The sequence below is a fragment of the Engraulis encrasicolus genome, chromosome 18, assembly GCF_034702125.1.
Source record: "Engraulis encrasicolus isolate BLACKSEA-1 chromosome 18, IST_EnEncr_1.0, whole genome shotgun sequence".
NCBI lineage: Eukaryota > Metazoa > Chordata > Actinopteri > Clupeiformes > Engraulidae > Engraulis > Engraulis encrasicolus.
In genome coordinates this window covers 42,849,291-42,859,290 of record NC_085874.1, presented here as the reverse complement: position 1 = coordinate 42,859,290, position 10,000 = coordinate 42,849,291, and the positions used below count along the sequence as shown (strand labels likewise).

General features: G+C 45.5%; 1 protein-coding gene across 1 annotated transcript in view; it reads left to right on the top strand.

Moving 5' to 3' along the window:
• The window catches only part of LOC134469418 (protein eva-1 homolog A), a 190,740-nt gene that overhangs the window by 54,222 nt on the left and 126,518 nt on the right, over window positions 1-10,000 (top strand). The gene's annotated exons all lie outside the window — the stretch shown is intronic.

The window sequence follows — 10,000 nt, the reverse complement described above, 5'->3', positions numbered from 1 at the left end:
TGTGTGTGCGTCTGTGTGTTTGTGTATGTGTGTGTGTGTGTGTGTGTGTGTGCGTGCGTGCGTGCGTGCGTGCGTGCGTGTGCGTGTACGTGTACGTGTACGTGTTCGTGTGTGTGTGTGTGTGTGTGTGTGTGTGTGTGTGTGTGTGTGTGTGTGTGTGTGTGTGTGTTCCCTCAATGTGACAATAAAGGTTATTTTCTAGCACTTTCCGTGCCGCTCTCTCAGCTCCACCGCAATCGGCGTGCTTGGCAATGGACTCCTATGGCCTGAAGCGCTTCCTCACATTTCCATCACTCTTTCTTGTTTTCACTCTTTCTTTTCTTTTCCCTCTCTGTCTCTTTCTTTTCTCTCCCTCTATCTCTGTATATCGGTCCTCCTCTACCTCCTCCTCCTTTTTCCTTTCCATGCCATTCACAGGCTCTTTCACAGGCGTCGGTACACTTAAGCCGGCCGCTGTTTTCAGCAGGTAATCCACCAGAGAATGGCCGGCCTTAGCCTGTGGGCAGCCAGCGGGGGAAGAAATGGAGAAGGAGAGAGGAGAAGGAGGAGAGGAGAAAGACAAGACACAGACAAAGATTCTGAGAAGGAGAAGAGAGAGAGAGAGGGAGGGACAGAGAGAGAGAGATACTCCGGAGGAGGGGAAGAGAAAAGAAAGACAGGACGCACACAAATATTCTGAGAAGGAGAAGAGAGAGGGACACAGAGAGAGAGAGGCCAAGAGAGATAAAGAGGGAGAGAGACAGAGGTTCTCTGGAGGAGGAGGAGAAGGGAAAAGGGAAAGACACAGGCAATGTTTCTGAGAAAGACAAGAGAGAGTCAGAGACAAGGTTTCCGAGGAAGACAGGAGAAAGTGAGCGTCAAAGATACTGACAGAAGGAGAGGAAAGAAAGGAAAGACACAGACAAAGATTTTGAGAAGGAGAAGAGAGAGACAGAGATACTGAGAAGGAAAAGAGAGATGAAATGGAAGACACAGGGAAAGAACAATTGAGAGACAACAATACTGAAAGAAGGAAGAGAAGAAGGAAGAGAGAGTCCTGAAGAATAAGAGGCAGAGGGTCCTTCTCAAAACCTAGTGCAGTGCACATCCAAGTGTATCCGCCTAATTAGTCACGCCCAGTGATTGGATACTCTTTGGTGAACTCCACGGAAAACCCAATCACTGGGTGTGACTTATAAAGAGTATCCAATCACTGGGTGTGACTAATTAGGCTGATACACTTGGAAGTGCACTGCACTAGGTTTTGAAAAGGGCCCAGAGAGGAGGCAGAGAATAGAGGAGGACTCTGAGGAAGTCGCAGGTGCGCCGAAAAGTCAATCACTTTGTGCACCAAAATAAAAAACTTCGGTAACACTTTATGTGTAAGCAGTAAGGGCCAGAATACAATGTGTATAAGCTCCTGGTACACTGTGTGAACAAACCCTGAACAGTGTGAAAACAGATGTGGAATAAGGGTCCCTATTCTAAAGTGATGCATTGCTCAGCCCAGATGGCTTAGGGCCCCCGCACTACCTAGGGCCCCCACTCTACGTCCCCACCCCGGGAAGCAAAGTGTAAGAACATTTCAGATTCTACATTTGTCTCAGTAGGTATGAAGATCTCACTCATTCTACTCAGTATGTCAGTGAGTAATTAGAAGCATTATATAGCAAGGATTGGACGTAAAGTTATCAATGACGGTGGGTGGTGAGATGTCATTTTTTCATACACCAATTAGTTTTAATTGTAAAAACCCTACAATAAATGCAGAATATAACGATGAGTAATAGTTTGGAAGCGAAACTAAGCTATTCCTTTCTGATAAATAAGTTAATGTTTGAGAAACTTAGCTACAAGAAGTGCAGTGCATGATGGGTACGCCCTTAGTCAGAAATGCAATGCATGGCCAATGCAGCAATGATAATATTTCTGTTGTTACGTACATGGCAAATTGTTTGGATAGCAACTAAATTTCACAAGTGAGGGGAGGAGCTAAGGACATAGGCTCAGAGCTGGGTAGGTTGTCTGTTGGCCTAGATTGCGTACCCATCATGCACTGCACTTCTTGAAGCTAATGTTCTCAAACATTCACTTAATTATCACAAAAGAGTAGTTTAGTTTTGCTTCAAAACTATTATTCTAATGTTCTGCATTTATTTTGGGTTTTTTTTTACAATTAAAACTCAGTGGTACATGAAAAAAAATTACATCTCACCAACCCACCGCCATTGACAAGTGTACGTTCAATCCTTGCTATATATAGGCTCTTGTTACCTCCCTCTCATTGATATGAACAAGAGAAAACTAGATGACTCAGCTAAGTGATTGTTAATTATATGATATACCCTTACACTTTGTAGGTCAGGGGGGCTAGGTAGTGCAGGCCTGGGTGGTGTGGGGGCCCTAGGACTTTGGTAGTGCAGAGGCCCTGAGCCAGCTGGGCTGACCAATGCATCACTTTAGAATAGGGACCCTTATTCTGCATCTGTTTTCACACTGTTCAGGGTTTGTTCACACAGTGTGTCGGGAGCTTATACACATTGTATTCTGCCACTTACTACTTACTAATAAATAGAAATATAGGCTTACTGGTCCTTACTAAGGTTATATTGGTAATAAAACCCTAATTGGGCATGAACAAGACATTTGTGAATACGTGCTTAACAACTGTCTTATTTTGCTTAGTACATGCCTTACAAGTTGCTTATACAGGCATTAATATTGTATGTATTAGTGCTAATAGATGTGTCCCTAAAATAAAGTGTTACCAAAACCTCTAAAAAGGTTGTGAGTGCTCCAGTCATCCCTGGGTCTAGACACTGTGCAGTAGCCCAGTTTGTCTTGATACTGCTGTCCTTGACTGTGAGCACCACCAAGGCTGACGCTCTTTGAAGGGGACTAAAGCCGGGCTTACACTGTGCAACTTTTTGCCTGATTTTGCCACGATTTGGCACTCGCACGACTTTTTGGGGAGTCGGGCGGATTTCTTGCTCAATCGCAGGTCAATTGTGAGTCTCGCGTCGTGTAGTGTACATGGGGTAACGACAAGCGAGTTCACCTCACGATCGTGCAATCGTAGGGTCGCAAGAAAATCAAAACTGTTTGAAATCCTGGTCGTCCCTCGTGAGTAACTCGCACAGTTAAAGCAGTGCTACGACCCGGTTTGGCACTACACATGCACAAGTTAATAGGGCCATGCGATTCGCTCTTGTGGGCGTCCTCATCTCCACATCAGGTGTGCATGTTCCCTCCTCTGCAGAACCGGGAAACATGCCTTTCGTGTCGCACAGTGGAGTATTGGCCTCTACTCATTCAATCTGCATTGCATACAAATGGACAGTTACACTTGGACACTCATGGGTCAATCAAATATGGTAGATAAGAGGAAGATACTTCAGTCTCTGACTTTTCTGAGATCCGTGGGATGTCAGGTGAACGCCCCTTAAGGAGAGCTTTGGTGAGGAGACCTTTGGAGTCTAACGGTTGAGAATCAATGAAGTCCCCTTAGCGCTGTAGATGAAGATGGAGTGTAGAATGTAGAGTGTGTGTGGTGAAGAGTTGAATGTGTGTGGTGTGAAGAGATGATAGTGTGTGTGGGGTGTGTGAGTGACTGGCAGGCTGATCCAGGTCTCATTTGTCTGATACATCCTGCAGCTTAAGGCTTTCACTCACACACACACACGCACGCACGCACGCACGCACGCACGCACGCACGCACGCACGCACGCACACACACACACACACACACACACACACACACACACACACACACACACACACACACACACACTCTCTCTCTCTCTCTCTCTCTCTCTCTCTCTCTCTCTCTCTCTCTCTCTCTCTCTCTCTCTCTCTCTCTCTCTCTCTCTCTCTCTCTCTCTCTCTCTCTCACACACACACACACACACACACAGACAACACACACACAGTCACTCACACTCACACACGGCTGGTTCGTCCGCTACATCCTGCAGCTTAAGGCTTTTCGCTGGCTAAGTGCTGGGGCTGGCATGTGGGGTGACAGCCAAATCCTCAGAGTGCCAGCAGCTCGCTCTGAAGGTGAAGGGGGGAGAGAGAGAGAGAGAGAGAGAGAGAGAGAGAGAGAGAGAGAGATAGAGAGATAGAGAGAGAGACTTTTTTTGACTTTCAAACTTAATTTATTGCACATTTATTCTTTCTTAAGATTCTTTACAATAAACAGTTAGTTAAAACATTAAAAAGCAGCCTAAAATAAATCAATCAATAAATAAATAAATATACATGAGTCCGTGTGTCACAATTAATCAGGCTGCAAATCCTCTAACAGGGTGTTGAAAGTAAGTGTGCCATGCTCAAGATAACAAACAGAACTCTTGTAACACCATATCTTCTCAAAAGATACCCAAGATCATTAATTTCACTATACAAATGAAAATCAGAGAGAGAGAGAGAGAGAGAGAGAGAGAGAGAGAGAGAAAAAGAGAGAGAGAAAGAGAAAGAGAAAGAGAGAGAGAGAGTGGGAGAGAGAGGGGGGGGTATTAGAAGTGCTATGTAGCAAGAGAATGAGACAACGAAGACAGGATGGTCGGGGATAGAGAGAAAGGAGAGACAGAGAGAGAGGACTGAAGAGTGAGAGAGAGAAAGTGAAAAGACAGAGAGAGAAAAAGAGATGAAGTCAGAGCGACAGAAAGGGAGTGGGGAAAGATAGTAGAGAGAGAGAGAGAGAGAGAGAGAGAGAGAGAGAGAGAGAGAGAGAGAGAGAGAGAGAGAGAGAGAGAGTAGAACTACGCCGAAGCGCTTTTGGAGTGAAGGAGAAGAGAGTGGAGGGGTGGTCAATGGAGGAGAGAATAAAGAGAAGAGAAGACTTAAGTTGAGTGGAGCTCACAGAGGTGTGGCAATAAGAGGTCTGTTAGCAGTCATGGGTAAGCGGTTAGGCCGCTAGCGTCTCAGACTTGTACTCCGAAGGTTGCCGGTTTGACTCTTGACCCGCCAGGTTGGTGGGGGGAGTAGTTAAACAGTGCTCTCCCCCATTGTCCTCCATGACTGAGGTACCCTGAGCATGGTACCGTCCCACCGCACTGGGCGCCATTGGGGGCTGCCTCCTTGCATGGGGAAGACATAGATGCAATATCGTTGTGTGCAGTGAGCACTGTGCGTTGTGTCACAATGACAATGGGAGTTGGACTTTCTCAGGTGGGCTTTCTTTCCTTCTTTCTTTCTTTCTTTCTTTCTTTCTTTCTTTCTTTCTTTCTTTCTTTCGAGAAAGTTGGCACTTTGCTCAAACACATAAACATGTAAACTCGCCATAATGCAAACCAATGCACGTGCACTGCACACACACACACACACACACACATGCCCGCTTGCACATATGCATGCATACGCATGCACAACCATGGGTACACACCAGGCATGTGCGCTCCAATACGGCAGGGGAGGCAGTGCCTCACCAACCCTATGAGAATGATGAGATGCAGTAAATATGAATAATAGTAACAAGAATTTGTTTTCGAGCATCTGCAGCATAACTACTATTTGTGCAGTAGTTAAACAGTTTCAATAATTTTCAATAATTTTCGTCACCAAAATCGTAATATTTGCCCATTGCATGTCAAATTGCTCCCAATACGCTGAATTTGGGGCAACTCCTTGTTTGCCTCACGCCGGATTGCGCAATCCCACGTTAACAAGCTTGTGCTCATGCGCCATTTTGCTCGTTCTGTGTATGCAACCTGGTAATATTGTATTAAACGTTTTTATACACTTAATAAAAATATGTATGGTGTGCCCTCATTTTCCTGATAATTTTTTTGCTATTTTCTATGTGTGATTATCATTTCTTTACTCTGAACGCTTTGGCATAACGCCCACTTAAAGATACAGTGGTGAGGCCAGCAGCAGTCTGGCCGCAATCTCATTCTGGCATTGAGAGTCTTTCTGGCAGTTACGTCATAGCGAATCTGAAGTTCAGTCCGTCGTGTCATTAGTGTTGGCTAGCTTGTTCACTTTGACTGCTACCATGGAAGTGAATTTCATAACGAAACTAAGAGCTTCAAGTAACAGGAATTAACAGGACAGAATAAGGTAGGAAATCCGTTTTCCCCCTGATGTGCTCGCCGAAGCACTAAGTTTACTATTTGGTGGCAATGTTGTTATCGATGTTGTCTACTTGTCTTCCGTCTAACAAGCCCTCACTTCAAAAGGAAAGCACCTGTGCTATCCTGTCACCAAGCTAACACCACTTTCCAAAATGCACACCTTTCCTGAAATCATGGTGGGCTGCCCGAGTGGTTTAGTTACCATATGTAGGCCTAATGTGATGTGTGTAGATTCGCTTGTGTTTGTTGGGCATCTGCGTGTGACTGGAGTGAACAGTGTACAGTGCGAGGCAGCGAGAACAGTGTCTGGCTGCGCAAGCTACTTGTAGAACCTAGTAGTAAGCTAACATTTAGCTCCACTAGACAAGCTACATCCAATAGAAATATTAAGCTAGCTCCATCTGTAAAATGTAGCAAACTACATCATTACAAGCTACTTCAACTAGAAATTCAAAATCACAGCATAGTTGTATTATTTGGGCTGCAAAACTGACATCTGATATGTCTGTTGGATATGATAGACCCATACGATATTTTTGGCCATGGTACCTATGGTCAATCTGCTGGCTTCTTTGCTCTCCTGTCTCCCCCCGGTGTGTGCGCATTTTGCCTCGTCATTAGTTTTGCGAGTTTGATTGCGAGTTTTGATACTGGTCTGATGGAGGTAGAGTGACATAGCGCATAAAAATGTCAATAGAAACAAAGTTGTGGACATCCGTGTGTATGATTTGATTGCTCGAGACATTTTTGGGAGATAATAGTCCATGGTCTGGCAACTAGCCGTCTTTCTCCCCTGCCTTCAGTGTGTGTGTGTGTGTGTGTGCGCGTGTGTGTGCCTGTCGCGTTTGGGAGTTCCATTGGCGCACGGCAAGAGCATATGGCAAGCCGTTTTAACATATAATAGCCAGAATGGATATGTGTTGCAGTTGTGCATGGAAATGTTGCGTTTCTCCGATGACGTTTTTTTTTTAATTATTATTTTTTTAGCTTCCCCAACAGTCTTTCTGTAGTGCCGCCTATGTGTAGGCCTACCTTATGTTAAGAAAGCTATGACATATGAAACTTATCGTTAGGCCTATTTGGCAAATATTTACTAATAATGTAGCTGTATATTTGAAAATCTGATATTGGAAAAGTCAGTGCCTCACCAGCCATAAACTTCACCGCACGTTACTGGTACACACACACACACACACACACACACACACACACACACACACACACACACACACACACACACACACACACACACACACACACACATAGACACACACACACACACTGACAGACAGACACACACTGACAGACAGACAGACAGACAGACAGACACACACACACACACACACAGACACACACACACACAGACACACACACACACAGACACACACACACACACACACACACACACACACACACACACACACACACACACACACACACACACAACACACACACACACACACACACACACACACACACACACACACACACACACACACACACACACACACACACACACACACACACACACACACACACAGAGGAGTTAGTGGAGGTGTAGAATGGAGGTAAGTAGCTTGGCGAGGCTGTCGGGACTTGTCCACATGGTGCATTCCAAAAGGCCCAGCTCGCAGATCACCCTAAACACTCGCTGTTTGACATTTATTTCACAGACACACACACACACACACACACACACACACACACACACACACACACACACACACACACACACACACACACACACACACACACACACACACACACACACACACACACACACAAACACATACGCACTAACACACACACACCACACACACACACACACACACACACACACACACACACACACACACACACACACACACACACACACACACACACACACAGATAGGGCCTACACACACACACACACACACACACACACACACACACACACACACACACACACACACACACACACACACACACACACACACATAGGGCCTACACACACGCACACACGTACACACGCACGCATACACCCATGCACATGCACACACACAGGCACGCATGCACCACACACACACACACACACACACACACACACACACACACACACACACACACACACACACACACACACACACACACACACACACACACACACTTTCTTTCTCTCTTAAGCACTCACACACATTCACGCTCTTTCTCTGCCTGCACTCATACTCCTTGGAAATGTTATTCAAGCATGCTCACATACATGGCTTTAGTGACTTTAAGGAAGGAAGGCTTGCACAGAAATATATCCCTGTGTGTGTATCTGTACGGTATGTGTCCGTGTATGTGTGTCCCTGTCTGTCTTCCAGTGTGTTTCTATGTATGTGTCCCTGTAGTATGTGTGCTTCTTTGCAAACAAAACCAACTGAACTTCTTCAATCAACCTTTGCAGATACAAAGCAGTAATACCCACATTACATTAACTAAACCACTAAACACACACAATCATGGCAATGGCATCTGTGCGTGTCAGTGTGTGCGTGTGCGTGTGCCTGTGCACATGTGTGAGTGTGCGTGTGTGTTATTTGTCTCTGTTGCTGAAGCGTTCGTCATGAACAATAACAAGACCAATGGGAGTACTTCCTGGTTTCCACGGTAACGCCATAACCGTGTAATGACGGGTGTTCTCCCCAAGAGCATCTCTGAGGTGGTCTACGACGTGCGCACGCACACACACACACACACACGCACACACACACACACATTCAGAGAGTGGGGCAACCACACACACACACACACACACACACACACACACACACACACACACACACACACACACACACACACACACACACACACACACACACACACACACACACACACACACACACACATTCAGAGAGTGGGGCAAGCCCGTGCACATGCCCATGCTCCTCTGTGTGGCACTATCGTCACGTTTGTTTACGTTTCGCTGAACCTTCAAACGGAAGAGCACACATTCATGCTGTAACACACACACACACACACACACACACACACACACACACACACACACACACACACACACACACACACACACACACACACACACACACACACTGGTTTCATCGCCAAAACAAAAGCATATGGAAACGGCGACAGCAGCCAAGCATGCAGGATCTGAGGAGGAGAAGGAAGCCATTCATGATGAACACACCTCGCGTGCATCCCAATACAGCAGGGGTGGGGAACCTATGTCTCGAGAGCCGTTTGCAGCCATTGATGCCGTTTTATCCGGCCCCCGATATAATTTAAATGTTATTCAGCGTCACATGAAATATGACATATTTTGTAAAGGAATCTTAGAAAATACATTTGCAATACAGTTAAGTTATATTCAGAGAACCTAAAGAAGGTGGTGTTTGTTTAAATGTGGCTGCCTTCAATATAGGCCTAAAGTGAAGGGGAAAATCCTGGTTTGTGTTCATAGTACGGCCCTTGGAGAAAACAATAAAGTTTCCCCTTAGGGTGTCTGCCTAGCCACAACAAACTTTTGGGGGACTGTTCATTCTGTTCAAACTTTGGGGGACTTCACCATTCACCATCCCGATTGCAAATGAGAAAAGGACATCAGAATTGCGCTTTCTCAATATGTTGAATTGATTTTCTGTAGTCAGTGACGTCATTATGAGGTCACAAGCAGGCAAGTAAGCAAGGGAGGACGCAAGTCCGCATATTGGAATTCACTCCTTATAATTGTTATCTTTACCTTGCCTGCATTTCCCTTTTGGAAGACAGGCACAAAGAGAAAGAGGTGGAGAGATGGAGATATGGGAGAGAGAGAGAGAGAGAGAGAGAGATAGAGATGGAGATATGGGAGAGAGAGAGAGGGGGGGGGGGAGAAAAATAGAGAAAGAGTAAATGGAGTGAGGGACAGACCAACAGACAGAAAGAAGGAGAGAGAGAGAGAGAGACAGAGACAGAGA